Source organism: Hemiscyllium ocellatum, chromosome 34, assembly GCF_020745735.1.
Source record: "Hemiscyllium ocellatum isolate sHemOce1 chromosome 34, sHemOce1.pat.X.cur, whole genome shotgun sequence".
Taxonomy (NCBI): domain Eukaryota; kingdom Metazoa; phylum Chordata; class Chondrichthyes; order Orectolobiformes; family Hemiscylliidae; genus Hemiscyllium; species Hemiscyllium ocellatum.
In genome coordinates this window covers 8,042,501-8,061,822 of record NC_083434.1, presented here as the reverse complement: position 1 = coordinate 8,061,822, position 19,322 = coordinate 8,042,501, and the positions used below count along the sequence as shown (strand labels likewise).

Genomic DNA, 19,322 nt, shown 5'->3' with positions numbered 1-19,322 from the left:
TTCTCTCACTGCATTAAGTCAATGGCAAGGTTGAAAACCACAGATACTGTATTAAAACTTTAAAAACAAGGCCAAATGCTGTTTGCTTCTGAGTAGTCATTAACCTTCAATCCCTCTATTTTTATATAGCAGTTCTCTAAGGGCTGTTTACTCCAGGTGTAGTGCTTGAGATCTTTTTGTCAGTCTGAAACTACGTAGCAAGCACTTTTAAATTATAAATTATAGACACACATTGACTTGGCCTCTGCAGCCTTCTGTGGCAATGAGCTCTACGGGGGCGGCATGGTGGCTCAGCTGTTAATACTGCAGCATCACAACAGGGTCCCAGGTTCGATTCTAGCCTTGGGCGACTGTCTGTGTGGAGTTTGCACATTCTCCCCATGTCTGCGTGGGTTTCTTCTGGGTGCTCCAGTTTCCTCCCACAGTCCAAAGATGTGCAGGTCAGGTGAATTGGCCATGCTAAATTGCCCATAGTGTTTAGGTGCATTAGTCAGAGGGAAATGGGTCTGGGTGGGTTACTCTTCGGAGGGTCGGCGTGGACTGGTTGGGCCGAAGGGTTTGTTTCCATGCTGTAGCTAATCTTATCTAACCACCCTGTGGCGGAAGGAAATTCCTCTTCCTCTCAATTCTACAGAGTAATCCTTCAATCTGAGGCTATTCCCCTGGGTCCTGGTCTCTCCTAGTTGTGGAAACATCTTCTCCAATTCCACTTTATCCTGGCCTCTCAATATTCTATAAGTTTCAGTGTGTTCCCCCCCTCATCCTTCTAAACTCCATCGAGTACAGGCTCAGAGTCGTCAACTGCTCCTCATATAACGAGCCCTTCAACCCTGATATCATTTTTGTAAAACTCCTCAGGAGAATTACCTGCAAGTCCAGTACAATCTTCCTTAGATACAGGGCCCAGAACTGTTCACAATATTCCAGATGTGGCCTGACCAGAGTCTTACACAGCCTCAGCAGTACATCTCTGCTCTTGTATTCTAGCCCTCTTAAAATTAAATGCTAACCTTACATTTGTCTTCCTAATTGCCAACTGAACCTGCATGTTAACCTTAAGGGAATCCTGAACTAGGGCTCCCAAGTGTGCTTCAGATTTCCGAAGCTTATCCCTATTTAAAAACTAGTTTATGCTTCTTCCTATCAAAGTGCATAACCTGACACGTTCCCACATTATATTCCATCTGCCACTTTTTCGCCCTCTCTCCTAGCCTGTCCAACTCCTTCTGCAGCCTTCCTGATTCCTCAATATTACCTGCTTCTCCATCTATGTTTGTGTCATCTGCAAGCTCAGCAACAATGCCCTCTGTTCCTTTATCCAGATTGTCAATGTACAACATGAGTAGTTGTAATCCCAACATCGACCCCTGAGGAGTTCCACTAGTCACTGAGTGCTATCCTGAAAAAGACTCCTTTATCCCCTTTAGCTGGTCAAAAATACTCACCTAACTATTCTGATCCCATTTCCAGCACTTAGTTCACAACCTTGTGTGCCTTGCAGGTACATATCTAAATATTTCTCAAATGTTCTGAGGATTTCTGCCTTTACTACTCTTTGAGGAAGTGAATTCCAGATTCCCACCATCATCTGAGTAATTTGTTTTCCCTCATATTGCCTCTAAACCTCCTGTCTGTTATCCTAAATCTATGTCTCCGTCATTGATTTCCTCCGCCAAGGGGAAAGGTTCCTTCCTGCCGACTATCTATGCTCCTCATAATTTTATACATCCCAATCATGTCCCCTCTCAGTCTTCTCTGCTTCAAGGAAGACAACCACAGTCCATCCATTCTCTCTTCTTAACTAAAATCCTCCAGCCCAGACAATATCCCAATAAATCTCATCAATACTTTCTCCAGAGCAATCAAATCCCTCTAATAATCTGGATTCCAGAACTGCACACTGAGCTCCACCTGCGGCTTACCCAACATTTTTAAGTGTTCCATCATAACCTCTCATCTCTTAAACTCCATGCCTTGACTAATAAAGGCAATTACCAAATACCTGTCCTGCTACCTGAAGGGTCTGATGGACATACACACTTCTGATCCTCAAGGTCTTATCGTTCATCAAATATCTTTCGCCTTGCTTCTGCTGCCAAATCACATCATCCCACACTTATTTGGATTGAATTCCATTTGTCACTGATCAGTCCATTTGACCGGCCAGCCTATTGTACCTAAGGTTTATTTACCACCACACCAATTTTCATATCATCCATGGCTTTACTTATCAACCCAACTGCATCTAGTCTAAGTCATTCAGACATATGCCAAACAGCAAGAACCTTGACATTGATCACGTTGGAATCCCACTGTACGCAGGCTTCCAGTCACAAAAAGCATCCCCCGGCCATCACCCTCTGTTTCTTGCAACTAAGCCAATTCCAGATCCTATTAGCCAAATTTCTTTGGAAACTATAGGCTATCAGCCTCCCATAGTCTTAGCAAAAGTCTTGTTGAAGTCCAAGTCAACCACATTGATTGCATTACCCTCATCTATACCCATAGTTTTCTCTTTAAAAAATTCCATCAAGTTGTTTAAGGAAGGAACAAAGGATAATTCAGGAAACTACACAACTTTCAGCTTGACCTCAACAGTGAGAAAATTGATGGAGGCCATAAAAATAAGGTAAATATATACTTAGAGAATTGGGTTAATACTGGACATGGCTTTGTCGAGGGCAGGTCATGTCTGACAAAATGTAATTGAGTTCTTTGATGAGGTGACACAGGCAGTGGATGAGGATAGTGTTGTAGATGTTGTATATTTACAATTTCAGAAAGTACTTAATATAGTGCCATATGGCATACTGGTTAGCAAATTAGAAATGTCTGGGATTGATGGGGTCCTTGGAAGCATGGATTAAAAGTCGACTAAAAGATAGGAAACAGAGGGTAGGTATAGCTGGGCTTTTCACAGATTGGAGATGAGTTGAAAATGATGTTCTCCAGGTATTGACAATATAAACAATTTAAAAATAGATGTTGAGGGCAAAATCTCTAAATTTGCATTTGATACTAAGCTGGGGAAATAGTGAATTGGGAGGATGACGCTAAGCAATCCCAAAGGGATATTCACAAGTTGTCCAAATGGGCAGACACCTGGAAGGTGAATTTCAATGCAGAGAAATGTGAGGTAATGCATTTTGGTAGAGGAAATGTGGAGAGACCATACAGGCCTCAATGGGGATAATGTGAGGGGAATACAGGAGCAGAGGGATCTTTGGATTCACACAAATGATTCTCTGAAAGTGGCCAGGCAGGTTGAAACAGTTAAGAAGGCTTCCAGATAAATAAAGACATAAGAGTATGAAAGCAAGGAAGTGATGCTACACCTCTACAAATCATTGATCAGACCATATTTAGATATTGTGTTCAACCCTTGCCATCTTATTTATGGAATGATGTTAAAGCCCTGGAGATTCAAAAGAGATTTACTGGGATAATACCAGGAGTGAGGGATTTTAGATTCAAGGAAAAATGAGAGAAATTGGGCTTATTCTCCTTGGAGCAGAGAAGCTTAAGATATAACTTTATTGAGATATTCAAACGTATAAACAACTTTGACACAATATAGGACAATATAGGAAGATATTTTGTTTCCACTGGTTGGTAGGTCAGTAACTATGGGTCACAATTTCAAGATTGGCAGTAAGAGAGCTAGAGCTGAAAATGTGTTGCTGGTTAAAGCGCAGCAGGTCAGGCAGCATCCAAGGAACAGGAGAATCGACGTTTCGGGCATAAGCCCTTCATCAGGATGAAGGGCTTATGCCCGAAACGTCGATTCTCCTGTTCCTTGGATGCTGCCTGGCCTGCTGCGCTTTAACCAGCAACACATTTTCAGCTCTGATCTCCAGCATCTGCAGACCTCACTTTTTACAGTAAGAGAGCTAGGACTGGGATGAGGAGATCCTTTTTTTACTCAGAGAGCTGCTCAGATTTGCAATACATGGGAGAGTGCTGGGAATAGATTCCATAGGAGATTTCAAAAGAGAACTGGATTTGTATTTGAAAGTGGTAAATTCAGAGGGCTGGACTAGCTGTGGACTAGGTGGGTAGCTCTTTCTGGATTCGGTACAGATACAATGGGTTGAATGGCCTACTTCTCTACTGTATGATTCTTACATTACGTTGGTTAGATATAATCTCCCTTAACAAAACATGCTGACTGTTCTTGATGAATGTTGCCTCTCGTGCAATGTTAGCATTCAAGAAAAAAGACATTTTTAATAACAATGTGATAATGTGTATTGTGCAAATGAACACTATGAATAGAATTTGATTTCTCAGACCTGTTTCCAGTAGTTTCCTTGTAGGCTGACTGGCTTGTAGTTTATTCCTTACTCCTCTCTTGAATGATGGCACCACATTGGCTGTCCTCCAGTCTTCTGGCACTTCTGAGGAACTGAAAATTATTGCCAATGCTGCTGCTATTTCCTCCCTTGCTTTACTCTAAAACCTAGGATACATTTTATTCAGCTCAAGAGATTTATGGACTTTTAAGCCTACCAGACCACTTAAAACCTCCTCTCTGTCTCTGCCAGTTTCTATAAGTATACCACAGTCCTTCTCCCCGATGTGTACATCCACATCATCCCTCTCACTAGTGAATATGACACAAAATATTCAATTAGAACCCAACCTACATCCTCCGGCTCTATGCACTAATTATTATTATTGTCCCCAAACCCTTTGATACTTCAGCCCAAACAACTATATTTAACTCTTTTTTTGAAACCATACAATGAATTCCAACGGCTCACCACTCTCTGGCTGAATCCTCATCTCAGTCCCAAATGACCCACCTCATTTCCTTAGACTGTGACCCCTGGTTCTGAATTTCCTGGTCATCGGACACATCCTTCCTGCATTTACCTTTTCTAATCCATTTAGAAGCTTGCAGTTTTCTATGAGATCTCCTCCTTTCTAATCAACTTCATCGAACATAATTCTAACCAATCACAATCGCCATCCTTTTCACCAAAGAGGCCATAAGGCATTGTTCCAATTTGGGGTGGTACGGTGGCTCAATGGTCAGCATTGCTTCCTCACAGTGCTAGGGACCCGGGTTCAATTCCAACCTTGGGCGACTATCTGTGTGGAGTTTGCACATTGTCCCCATGTCTGTGTGGGTTTCCTCCCACAATCCAAAGATTAGCAGGTTAGGTGAATTGCCCACAATGTTAGATGCATTAGTCAGTGGTAAACATGGTGTGGAGAGATTGGTCTGGGTGGGTTACTCTTCAGAGGATAGGTGTGGACATGTTGGGCTAAAGGGCCTGTTTCCATTCTGGAGGGAATCTAATCGAATTGTAATGGTGATGGTTGTTCTCAGGTATGTGGTACTCTTCTGCTGAAGCAGTTGACAGAGCAGGTGCTTTTTTTTTAACTATATGCAATAAGCTAATGATTTATAAAAAGTGGAGGCAATGCTTGAGGTGCTCAGCGATCAAAAGTTATGGCTATTAGCATGCAGATTATTGAGACTTTACATTATGTAGTAATCACAAATCTAACTAAATCTCTCAGAATAATCAAGTTAAGGAACTGTCTCTTGTAGGAATGAAGCATCCAAGCAGTGTTCAGTTGCACATTGTAATTAAAAATATATCTTAAGTGGGCGGCACGGTGGCACAGTGGTTAGCACTGCTGCCTCACAGCGCCTGTAGACCCGGGTTCAATTCCCGACTCAGGCGACTGACTGTGTGGAGTTTGCACGTTCCCCCCGTGTCTGCGTGGGTTTCCTCCGGGTGCTCCGGTTTCCTCCCACAGTCCAAAGATGTGCGGGTCAGGTGAATTGGCCAAGCTAAATTGCCCGTAGTGTTAGGTAAGGGGTAAATGTAGGGGTATGGGTGGGTTGCGCTTCGGCGGGTCGGTGTGGACTTGTTGGGCCGAAGGGCCTGTTTCCACACTGTAAGTCTAATCTAATCTTAATTTAATGCTAACATTGCACTAGAGCCAAGCAATCTACATTCTCAGTTCGACTCAAAACATTACTTCTTCCCTGACATGAGCTGATTGCCCCATCTGCTATAGCTTTGTTCTGTTTAACATACTGCTGGTATCTGAACTCCTGTAAGTGTGGCACATTTCCTACAATACACTGTGAGTGGCAGCAAAATATTTCCCTGGTTTCAGGTAGCTGCAAATTATTTTCACCCTAATCATTCTGTGGTCATTATTCCAGGGTTCTAGACCTGACCTTAGGTACTTTGTCAGGCCCTTCAACAAAGACCTGGTCAAGATAAACACTGCTTGTCGTGGCTTGCTTGGTGTGCTTAGTCATGGAGCAGACAGGAATTCAACATTTTAACTTTGACTCTAATCACTTGGGTTTTCCTGTTCCATATTTAGACAGTTGAAATCTCCAAATATAAAACCTTTACAGTTCTTGCATTTCCATTTAATCTTTTAAGTGCATAAATTTTCCACCTTTTGATGGTGCTATAGAATATTCCCAATATCCATGTACACTTATATACATGATGTTCCCTTAAACATAAGAGCAGTGGGAATTATGATGGCTTCAATTTGATCCATTAAAATTCTGTTCTGCAACCTTTCACTTACCCAACATAGTTTGCGTATGATTTGGAGGGGCCAGTGTTAGACTGGGGTGAACAAAGTTAAAAATCACACAACACCAGGTTATAGTCCAACAGGTTTATTTGGAAGCACTAGCTTTCAGAGCGCTGCTCCTTCATCAGGTGATTGTGGGGTATAAAATTGTAAGACACAGAATTTATAGCAAAAGTTTACAGTGTGATGTAACTGAAATTATATATTGAAAAAGACCTGGATTGTTTGTTAAGTCTCTCATCTTTTAGAATGAATTGTTGGTTTCAGTTCTTTCATATGTAAATTGCAGAACGTTTTAAAGTTACATTCTGAAGTGAACTTTAACAAGGAGTCATGCTGGCCCAGATAATACAGCTAAGGTGTGTGAGACTGTTTATGCCACAATGGTCAGACTATGTGCTCTATATAACTCTGTCCTATTCATTATTAAACTTGCAACATTTATGCTCATGTACATATAGTACATATATGTTCATACAGTATATTTTGTTCAAGTATTTAGTACCATCAATCTTTCTTTTTGCAAGTTTGTGACCCTGTCTCTGAATAAATAATTACTAAAAAGATGAAAAGTGTACAGAAAATGAAATGAGGAGAAAAATTAGACAGGAGAACTTAGAACCGTCACAGCCAAGAAGATCTGTATGAGCTCATGTTTTTTTCCCTCCATGTTTCCAGTCCAACACTCGATCTCACTAACAGGCTGGCAAGCCTATAGCAGACATCTAATGGTGGGGTGGGAAGATGGGAATGGTGGAGTGGTACATGGGACACATCCAGAGTGTAAGGGTTATATGGTGAGTAGAGTGTGGTTGGGGCAGAGATGTTCATCACAAACAGCGAGATGGCGGCTACTGAAGGGCCAACTGATGTTGTGAGAACAAGAATATGTGAAGTCTAGAGAATGTAGGCGATCATGGTGGGGGGAGTAGGAACTGGGGGTTCAGAGTTCTTATATGTGGGGATTGTGAAGGGCTTCACAAAGCTGTGCATAGCAGACCTGAGGAAAAGCACCAGCTCTTCCTAGTTCATAATTAGCCCAAAATCAACTTTGAAACCCAGCCCATCTCGCTTTCAATTACCTGCCAGCCCTAAGAAACATGGCCACAATTTATTAAGAAAGTTTGTTTCCTTTCTTGTCTGTTAAGTCTTGTGATTTTCAGAAGTTTCCAATAAACATCATGATTTATACAGATGCAGAAGCTAACATTGACAATCTCATCATATGCTGCAGAATGATATGTTGTTCATTTGGCACATAGACTGTTGCATCTTGGTGAACGATGTGGCACACAATACTGGGTACCGATACATGTACTTGCACAACAGAATTATTTTCTTTCTGAAGGTGTAGTAGCATGACTCTCATTTCGAGCATGCTGCATCCTTGAAATCTTTTCGTTGTTGATGCAGCGTGTTTTCAATAAAACTGGAAGTGGGATTTGGCCTAAAAATTTGTAACATGTTGATTTACTTCACAACACAAATGTACTGGTGTTTCAGGTTAAGATTGCCTCTTATTTTAAGATTTCTTGTCTCACTCAACCCAAAATGTTAACTCTGATTTCTCTCCTCAGATCCTGCCAGACCTGCTGAGCTTTTCCAGCAATTTCTGTTTTTGTTTCTGATTTTCAGCATCCACAGTTATTTTGGTTTTTGTTTCCTTTCTTGTCTGTTAAGTCTTGTGATTTTCAGAAGTTTCCAATAAACATCATGATTTATACAGATGCAGAAGCTAACATTGACAATCTCATCATATGCTGCAGAATGATATGTTGTTCATTTGGCACATAGACTGTTGCATCTTGGTGAACGATGTGGCACACAATACTGGGTACCGATACATGTACTTGCACAACAGAATTATTTTCTTTCTGAAGGTGTAGTAGCATGACTCTCATTTCGAGCATGTAATTTGCAGATGGCGTGTTAATGAGAGACCCAGTCATCTCATCAGAAAGCAATGGATGAGCCCCCTATGTTTCAGACTGGCCAGTGGCCAAGAGATAAATCGCCCCTCACAGGTCTGAGTCCTTGAGATGAAGCGTGTAGTCTGCTACTTCCTGCTGTTTTCATATAGGCCTGCACACTGTAATGGCTTCCAAAATATTTCAAATTCTAACTGAGACCAAATGGACGGTCAGCTGCTGCAAAAGCTTGAAGTTATTATCATTGCAAGCACATTACGATCAGTGGGTGTTTTCTGCTGTTTATAGCAAAATCGCACTTTAATGATCAGCTCGATCTAAAACTGCTCCTGTCCCAAGATTTTCTCACGCCAATATTTCATAAAGCAGGATTGATTTCCAGATTTGAAAATGTAATATTAGTCCACGAACCCCTCATTAGAACAGCAGTAGTTTCCAAACCTGACTGTATATGAGGAAAAAGAGGTATGTTGTTGATATCAATAGCAAATCATTTTGTGCATCTGTATTTTTCTGTGTGCTATTTTAATTGGTTGCATGCACCCAATTAATACAGAAGGATGATATTTGCTTCAATAATAGAAGGTCCATGGGTGCTGGTGGCTTGGTCAGCATTTATTGCCCATCCCTAATTACCCAGAAGATGGTTAAGGGCCAGTTACATGATTGGGTGTCTGGAGTCAATGTAAGCCAGACCAGACTTTGGAGGAAATAACAAGTCAAGAGTATACTCAACAAATACTCAATGACACATTTGTCTTTATCGGACATGGCATAGATTCTTACAACGGGGCGGGGAGGGTGGTTACACTGGAGCTGTGTGAAGTTTTGCTTAGGCCACAGCTGTAGTATTGTTTGCAATGCTGGTCACCACACTATAGAAAGGATGTGATTGTACTGGAGGGGATGCAGAAGTGATTCATCAGGATCTTACCTGGGTTGGAACATTTTAGCTATATAGAGAAGTTGAATAAGCTTAGGTTGTTTTCTTTAGAGAAGAGAAGGATGAGGGACAAGCTGATTGAGATGTATAGATAAGCTGGATAGCAAGCAGCTATTCCCCTTAGTTGAAAGGTCAATAACGAAGGGGTGTAATTTTAAGGTGAGAGGCAGAGGGTTGAGTGGGAACTTACAAAAACATTTTTTCACCCAGAAGTTGGTGGGAATCTGGAATCCACTGCTTGGGAGAGTAGCAGAGGTGAAAAACTTTAAGTTTTAATGAGTATGTGGATGAGCACTTAAGATGTCATAGCACTCAAGGGCATGAGCCAAGTGCTGGATTTTGTGTGAGTTGATGGGACAAAGGGACTTTTTTGTATTGTATATTTTGACGAGGTAAGGATGGCATATTTCCTTCCTGAACGGACATTAGTAAACCAGGTGATTTTTTTTCATGACAACCACCAGTAGTTACATTATCATCAATAGGCAGATTTTATTGAATTTAAATTTTCAACATTTACCATGGTGGGATTTCCGTCCATGTCCTCAGAACGTAAGTGTAATATTCTGGATTACAGCTTCAGTAATCATTTTGTCACTGCCTCCCCATCATATCTTTGAGCAGCATGGACAAAAGCTGGACAGTTGGGAAAATGCGTTCCAATTTTCCTGTTTAGCTGTCGGTGGCAAATTCTTAATCTTGCTAACGAACAGCAAATAGCTTGTTTCCATGCATTTTGCATCTTATTATCAGTTTATCACTTTTGTGCAGCTCTCAATTCTCCACTGTCTTCCCAGAGAAACTGGCTGACACCAATTCCCTACATGAAAATTCATTGCAGCAGCAGCTTATCACTTGCTTCTCCAAATCCTCAAGAAACTTTGCCTTCATCACAATGTCCCTGTATGGTCCATGAATAGTGTCCTCTTCCACCCTTCATCCATGAAAGTGGACATCACAAAAATGATGGCCTCACCATACAATCTTGGCTGCTTTCTGAACAATGCATGCACCACGTCAGCCCTTTCAAACTTCACTTTGGAGCTCATAGACACTTATGCCTTACATGTTCAGTGGAGGCAGGCCATTCTGCCCATATCAACCCTGCAAACAGCATCCCATACAGACCCATCCCCCTACTCTATCCCTGCAGTTCCCATGTCTCATCCACCTCGTCTGCACATCCTTGGATACTATGGTCAATTTAGCATGGCCAATCCATCTGACCTGCACATCTTTGGACTGTGGGAGGAAACCGGAGCACCCAGAGGAAACCCACACAGACACTGGGAGAATATGCAAGCTCTGCACTGTCACTCAAGGCTGGAATCGAACCCAAGTCCCTGACGCTGTGAGGCAGCAGTGCTAACCACTGGGCCACCGTGCCGCCACACATGTATATACATCTACACATAATGCATCTTCTGCCACTTACTTTGCTCACACACTTTGCACTGACTTTGAGACTCACACCTTGCGATTTCTTTTAGCACATTGGTGCTTCATTGAGAATTCACAGGCTCTCGCTCACTTTGGCGTTGAGTGAAAACAGAAATGCAGGCAACTTGTCATACTTGGCAGCATTGATTAGACATGGGGCAGACATATTGCAATATGGCACTGGGTTATGCCACTTTCACACCTATAGCATGTGCCAGCAGTTTAAACAGCAAGCACGCTGCATGTGTTTCAGCTAAATGGTTACCTCTGAAAGTCAAAGGGGATAGTCTGTAATGGAACCAAGGGGAACCACTGTCAGTCAAGATGTTCACTTGATTCCATTACATGGGATTGGCAGTGGTCAGGATTGCCACTATCTGGAATCCATGTTCTTGCACTTTGAGGAGTGAGCCACGGTTAATCCTGCAAGTCCAGTCTAACCAGTCTGAGAATTACAGGTAAATCAGCTGGGGAGCAATGAGGATATCAGTCCAGTGGCTGGGCTGTTCTTAGTTGGGACTGTCCTCTTAAGTCGGTCCAGGGTGTTGGACAGTCTTGAGTGTTTGGGCAATGATACTTGGGGAGTATTATTAAGTGTTGAAAGTGGAAAACGCAAATCTGCTTTCTGCTATGACTCTGACGGGATAATAACAGTAAAAAGGAGCAACTCCAAATGTAAGGGGGAAATCTGATATGGCATTGGAGAGCCAAGTTACTGTGAAAGCGGGGGTTTTCACAAGTCACCGTCACACTGAATTTAAAGGAGAATAGAGGATCACGATAGTGAGCATGGCACTGTGGTAAATCATTGGCTGAGGGGGAAAGTTAGGTATATTTACGGCCAAATAAAAGAGTTTGATGGGAACTTGGGGAGCCTGAAAGCTGATGGATTTAACTGAAAAAGCAACACAAAACAGAACATAAAAGGTTGAGGGGAGTAATCTTGACTATCAGGCAGAACCTTGAATACATTCACAGCAATGCAAACTGGGTAATGTCATCTTCAAACAATCTTCAATTGCACAATAAGGAAGAAAAATGGCTGCCAACAGGTTCATAGTGGGTGCTGGGATTAGAATGGTGTTGGAAAAGCACAGCAGGTCAGGCAGCATCCGAGGAGCAGGAAAATCGATGTTTCGGGCAAAAGGCCTTTATCAGGAATGAGGGTACTTGTAGTGGGTGCTGCAAGTTTATTTTTCTGGTCTGTGAGGCAGAAATGGATACGTTTGCAATGTCAGGGACTGCTAGGGGCAACTGCATAAATCAGTTATCCCTAGATTCAATGATTCCACGTACCTGCCATCAAACTACAGCACATTGAAACTTCACTGTACAGTTTGCGCATTGACTAATAATGCACTTTATACGTCTTGGCCTCAAGCAATTGTGTTTCTGACAATTAAATCCTTGTCACCTCGGCAAAGCTGATGCAATCACAGACAAACACTATAGGATCACTTGTGTTCTCCAAATCACAAACACAGTCCTGTCATGTGGATACCATTTGTGCAGACATAACAGGAAAGAAGCTATTTGTTGTGCAATAAGGGGTAGAAGCTTGAGCATCTTAAGAATGAGCTGACACTAGTGGTAACTGGGAGAGTAGTACAATGAAGCTTACTGTGTTACTGGCCATGGGGCTTTCAGTGTCCCCAGTGGACTAACCTTGATCCTCTCTAGAAATCCTCTCCAGGATCTTCTCATAAGGGTTGAGGAGATGAATGTTGGCCAGCTACCTCCATCCATATTGTCTTCTCTGTCTGTTGTATGAGTTTCTTCTGCCATTCTGTCATGAAACAAATGAAGGAATTGAGTGAGATGAATGTGGATGGAAAATTTGTCAGTGGTGATACAGGAGCAGGAGAAGTGCTGGTGACCCCAGTGAGTGAGTAGGAAAGACAAAGGGCTTAGAAGAATAGGATGGGTTAGAGCCATTAAATGGCGATATTACATCCAACAGTGAGTGTTTTAGACTATTTACCATGATGCTGTTACCGCGTGTTAGCCGAATTAAAGTGTGAGGTAGCAAAAAGAAGATGCCGACATTTACATCTGTAGAGCACAGACCTTCTTCTTGTTCCACTGGGTGTGTCATTTGGCCATAGAATCATATACCACAGAAACAGGCCTTTCAGCCCACCTCATCCACGCTGACCAAATTTCCTAAACTGAACTAGTCCCATTTGCCTGCATCTGGCCCATATCCCACTAAACCTTTCCTATCCATGCGCCTGTCCAAATGTCTTTACAATGTTGTAATTGTACCTACCCCAAACAGTAGTCTACAGGCCCCCAAACAGTAGTCTGCAGACCCCCAACAATAGTCTGCAGACCCCCAAACAGTAGTCTACAGGCCACCAAACAGTAGTCTACAGGCCCCCAAACAGTAGCCTGCAGACCCCCAAACAGTAGTCTACAGGCCCCCCAACAGTAGTCTGCAGACCCCCCAACAATAGTCTGCAGACCCCCAAACAGTAGTCTACAGGCCACCAAACAGTAGTCTACAGGCCCCCAAACAGTAGTCTGCAGACCCCCAAACAGTGGTCTACAGACCCCCAACAGTAGTCTGCAGACCCCCAACAGTAGTCTGCAGACCCCCAAAGAGTAGTCTACAGGCCCCCTAACAGTAGTCTGCAGGCTCCCAAACAGTAGTCTGCAGACCCCCAAAGAGTAGTCTACAGGCCCCCTAACAGTAGTCTACAGGCTCCCAAACAGTAGTCTGCAGACCCTCAAACAGTAGTCTACAGACCCCCAAACAGTAATCTACAGACCCCCAAACAGTAGTCTACAGACCCCCAAACAGTAATCTACAGGCCCCCAAACAGTAATCTGCAGACCCCCAAACAGTAGTCTGCAGACCCCCAAACAGAAGTCTACAGACCCCCAAATAGTAGTCTACAGGCCCCCAAACAGTAGTCTGCAGACCCCCAAGCAGTAATCTACAGGCCCCCAAACAGTAATCTACAGATCCCCAAACAGTAATCTACAGGCCCCCAAACACTAGTCTACAGGCTCCCAAACAGTAGTCTACAGGCCCCCAAACAGTAGTCTGGATGTCGGATGTAAGTTGAATCAGGAGCTGAAATTGGCCTGTCGCAAAGATGTTACTACAGTTGTTATGGGGGATTTTAACCTGCAGGTAGACTGGGAGAATCAGGATGGTATTGGACCTCAAGAAAGAGACTTTGTGGAGTGCCTCCAAGTTGGATTCTTAGAGCAGCTGGTGCTGGAGCCGACCAGGGAGAAGGCAATTCTGGATCTGGTATTGTGTAACAAACCAGAATTGGTCAGAGACCCTCGAAGTGAAGGAGCCATTGGGAATGAGTGACCATAATACATTAAGCTTCAATCTGCAATTTGAGAGGGAGAGGATACAGTCGGAAGTGACAATATTTCTGTTGAATAAAGGGAACTATGGAGCTATGAGGGAGGAGCTGGCCAAAGTTCAATGGTGCAATACCTTAGCAGGGTTGACCGTGGAGGAACAATGGCAGAGATTTCTGTATATAATGCAGAAGCTACAGGATCAGTTCATTCCTAAAAGGAAGAAAGATCCCAGGAGGAAGCATGGGCGGCCGTGGCTGATGAGGTAAGTTAAGAAACATATAAAGTTAAAAGAGAACAAGTATAATATAGCAAAGGTAAGTGGGAAAACTGAGGACTGGGAAGCTTTTAAAGAGCAACAGAGGATTACTAAAAAGGAAATACGCAGAGGAAAAATAAGGTACGAAGGTAAACTGGTCAATAATATAAATGAGGATAGTAAAAGCTTTTTTAAGTGTGTGCAAAGCAAAAAAATGGTTATGACTAAAATTGGACCCTTGAAGACAGAAACAGGGGAATATATTACGGAGAACAAAGAAATGGCAGAAGAATTAAATGGATACTTCAGATCGGTGTTCACTGGGGAAGACACAAGCAATCTCCCTGAGGTAACAGTGCCTGAAGGACCTGAACTTAAGAGAATCTATATTTGCCAGGATTTGGTGTTGGAGAGACTGTTAGGTCTGAAGGTTGATAAGTCTCCGCGGCCTGATGGTCTACATCCCAGGGTACTGAAGGAGGTGGCTCGGGAAATCGTGGATGTGTTGGTGATTATTTTCCAGAGTTCGATAGATTCGGGGTCGGTTCCTGAGGTTTGGAGGGTGGCTAATGTTATACCACTTTTTAAGAAAGGTGGGAGAGAGAAAGCAGGAAATTATAGACCAGTTAGTCTGACCTCAGTGGTGGGAAAGATGCTGGAGTCTATTATAAAGGATGAAATTCCGGCACATCTGGATAGTAGTAACAGGATAGGACAGTCAGCATGGATTTCTGAATTGGAAATTATGCTTGACTAATCTTCTTGAATTTTTTGAGGATGTAACTCTGAAGATGGACGAGGGAGATCCAGTAGATGTAGTGTACCTGGACTTTCGGAAAGCTTTTGATAAAATCCCACACAGGAGGTTAGTGAGTAAAATTAGGGCGCATGGTATTGGGGGCAAAGTACTAGATTGGATTGAAAATTGATTGGCTGATAGGAAACAAAGGGTAGTGATAAACGGCTCCATTTCGGAATGGCAGGCAGTGACCAGTGGGGTACCGCAGGGATCCGTGCTGGGACCACAGCTTTTTACAATATATGTTAATGATGTAGAAGATGGTATCAGCAATAACATCAGCAAATTTCCTGATGATACAAAGCTGAGTGGCAGGGTGAAATGTGATGAGGATGTTAGGAGATTACAGGGTGACCTGGACAAGTTAGGAGAGTGGGCCGATGCATGGCAGATGCAGTTTAATGTGGATAAATGTATGGTTATCCACTTTGGTGGAAAGAACAGGAAGGCAGATTACTACCTCAATGGAATCAATTTAGGTAAAGGGGCAGTACAGAGTACTGGGTATTCTTGTACACCAGTCAATGAAGGCAAGCATGCAGGTACAGCAGGTAGTGAAGAAGGCTAATAGCATGCTGGCCTTCATAACAAGAGGAATTGAATATAGAAGCAAAGACGTGCTTCTGCAGCTATACAGGGCCCTGGTGAGACCACACCTGGAGTACTGTATGCAGTTCTGGTCTCCAATTTAAGGAAAGACATTCTGGCTATTGAGGGAGTGCAGCATAGGTTCACGAGGTCAATTCCTGGAATGGCGGGATTACTTTACACTGAAAGACTGAAGCGACTGGGCTTGTATACCCTTGAGTTTAGAAGACTGAGAGGGGATCTGATTGAGACATATAAGATTATGAAAAGATTGGACACTCTGGAGGCAGGAAACATGTTTCTGCTGATGGGTGAGTGCCGAACCAGAGGACACAGCTTAAAAATACGGGGTAGACCATTTAGGACAGAGATGAGGAGAAACTTCTTCACCCAGAGAGTGGTGGCTGTGTGGAATGCTCTGCCCCAGAGGACAGTGGAGGCCCAGTCTCTGGATTCATTTAAGAAAGAGTTGGATAGAGCTCTCAAAGATAGTGGAATCAAGGGTTATGGAGATAAGGCAGGAAGAGGATACTAATTAGGAATGATCAGCCATGATCACATTGAATGGTGGTGCAGGCTCGAAGGGCTGAATGGCCTACTCCTGCACCTATTGTCTATTGTCTATTGTCTACCTCTACCGCTTCCGCTGACAACTCATTCCATATACACACCACCCTCTATGTGAAAATGTTCCCCCTCTGGTTCCCCTGACATCTTACCTATGCCCTCTCATTCTAGACTCCCTTATCATGGGGAAAAGACATTGCCCATCACTTTATCTATGCTCCTGATGATTATATAAACCTTCAGTCTCCAACACTCCTGAGAAAAGAGTCCCAGCCGAGCTAACCTCTCCTTTTACTCAAACCTTCCAATCTCGGCAACATCCTTGTAAATCTTTTTTGCCCCCTTTCTCACTTAATAATATCCTTCCTACAGCAGAGTGCCCAGAATTGTACACTGTACTCTAAATGTGGCCTTACGATAGTCTTTTATAATTGTAACATGACATCCCAACTCAATGCTCTGACCAGTGAAGGCAAACATGCCAAACAGCTTCTTCACCACTCTGTCTACCGCTGACACCACTTTCAACGAACTGTGTACCTGCACTCCCAGGTCTCTCTGTTTGACAACACATCCTACCATTAACTGTTTAAGTCCTGCCCTGGTTTGTCTTACCATTTGGTCTTGGTTTTGGTCCAAGTAATGGCACAACATGGGCCTCTCTCTGGGTGCAGTCTGGCTGCCCTCTGGTAATGGGCCTCCTTTGACGACTTGCAGGATAGAGGATAGCCCTCCTTTCCATCACCCCATCCACTGGCACCTCCAGGTCCCTATCTGAACAGAAAGATATAAGCATTCCCTTCTAGGCCATGTCCTCAGTATTAATGATGGTTGAGCACCACAGTGTGAAGGGCAATTCCTGGCTTACAGCATCTGAGGTGCTGCAGAGCTATGTTTTAAATATAGCACCAGCGATGTGAAGGTCACAAAGGGCAGCTGTGAACATTTCCATCAATCCTTCTGTGCGATTCCAGGCACTGAAGAGAGGTATAATTCATCAGCTGAACAAAAGATGATCCCATAAGAAAAGTTGACATGGACCATGTCTGACATGAATCACACAGAAAATGACACTTTGTCAAAAATAGGAAAATTCAGCCTGTATTAACTTCACTTAGAAAGTAGCACCATAACATTTTTAGGACCTTTTATGTAAGGGCATATTATCTGGCTAGTAATTTGCAATTATCTTTGAGATTTATTGCTACACAATAATAGATTTTACACTCTTAGGTGGACATAAGTTATCCCATGGCACTAATTGAAGAAGGGTGGGGGAGTTGTCTCCCCTTCCTTGTACAATATTTATTCCTCAACCAATGTTTGAAATGCACACTGTTGTAATTAATTTAATTGCAGTTTGTTGGGACAGCTTGCTGTGTGAAAATTGCTGCAATAGTAATTCCACTTCACTAGTTTGTCGTCGCTTGTAAAAACCCTGAAGTTGTGAAAATTATTACAGAAACATAAGTTCGTTCATTCTTTTCTTTAACATGTTAAACATGTGCCCATTCATTTTGATTATTGTTTAGTCTAAGAAGTGCACTGAAAATGAAACAAAGACAGTGACATTGTACCCCTGAACATTAGAAGTCCGCACTGGGAGCAAGGATTGCAGGGACTGGTAAGTTGGTATGCAGTTAACTCAATGTTCAGTTGCAAATAGTCACAAAGTGAGTGAGTTTAACAATGGGAATAGTGAAATAGGAGGGCTTCTCACAGTATTTTGCATTTGTGTGTTAGTATAAAGCTGAGAGCCAGTCAGCAGCTTCTTTGCTTGTTTTACATCTTCCTCCAATTTTTATTTCCATTGATTTCACTGAAATCTTGGAGGTGGACGGAAGAAATGTACATGCACTGCCACTTGGCTATATAATGCACAGACTAAGCCAGGTTTATCTCTTGGTATATGTTGTTCTGCCTTCAGGAGCAAATCAAGAGTGTCCCTTAATTCAAGTCACTTTTACTGAAGCAGGTCAGTGGCTGCTAGCTGAGGAAAAACACATTTAGTTTTCATTTTCACAGCCCTCACATCATAAAGCCACTCAAAAGCAGAAGCCCCAGTTACCTTTCATCTGTTGAAATTGTGAGGAGGAAATGACGATGAATGGATAATTTTAGCACTATAAATAACTCGAGAGTCTCAGCTAGCAAGGCAGCTGTATACTGTTGTACCAGCTCAAAAGCAGGCTTGCTCATGAAGACACAGATGCCACTTCGGGTAACGTAGTACAGGCACCTTGTATTGGTGAGCCATCCAGTTATCGGGGATTGTTGATTCTTCCCTTTTTATTCATTTGTAAGAGCCTTTATTATGTTAAGAAGTACCAAACATAAAATCGAGGGGGGAAGTAATTTTGAATTCTAAGCTACCCTGCAACAGTTGTTGTTACTTCAGTATGAAGGGTCACTTTCTAGGACCTGTATTTAACCCTTTCAGGTATTGATAGTAGCTTGGTAATATAAAAATGATATGATAGCTGTTTTAACTCAATTTGATAAATCGAAGGTTGTTCTGAGGTTTAGTTTGTTTCCCCAATCCTGTCTTCTGTGAGAAACATAGATTTTGTTTCTGTAATATGGGTTATGAGATTAGATATTTATATTTATAAAGAAGCTTTGTACAAAAATATAATCCATTATAGTGCACATCATGTTCTTCCCAAGCCTGTTTGATACTCTTATCAGTATGTTGCTAAGAATTATTTGAGCGGTCTAGTTGTTTATTGCAACATGCCTGGACATTGTGTAGCAATCAAATTTCAGTTTTGTTAGCAATGTTTAAGTCCTCACCTATAGTCGACATTTCAAAAGAACGTGTTTGTGCACGTGTGTTCAAGTGAGTGTTCATATATGTGCATCTCCATGTGCATATATCCAATATGATTTGATCCT

The 19,322-nt window shown here is 42.5% G+C and overlaps 1 protein-coding gene across 7 annotated transcripts in view; it reads left to right on the top strand.

Moving 5' to 3' along the window:
* Nucleotides 1-19,322, top strand: part of ripor2 (RHO family interacting cell polarization regulator 2) — a 247,139-nt gene that overhangs the window by 131,485 nt on the left and 96,332 nt on the right. The window contains exon 1 of one of the 7 annotated variants that reach the window (XM_060850025.1): nt 18,602-18,675. The exons of 4 other annotated variants lie outside the window; for them this stretch is intronic. The gene's annotated coding sequence lies outside the window, so the exon portion shown is untranslated. Of the gene's footprint in view, nt 1-18,601; nt 18,727-19,322 lie in introns of those variants that run through there. 2 more of the 7 variants (XM_060850031.1, XM_060850029.1) reach the window with 2 other exon arrangements.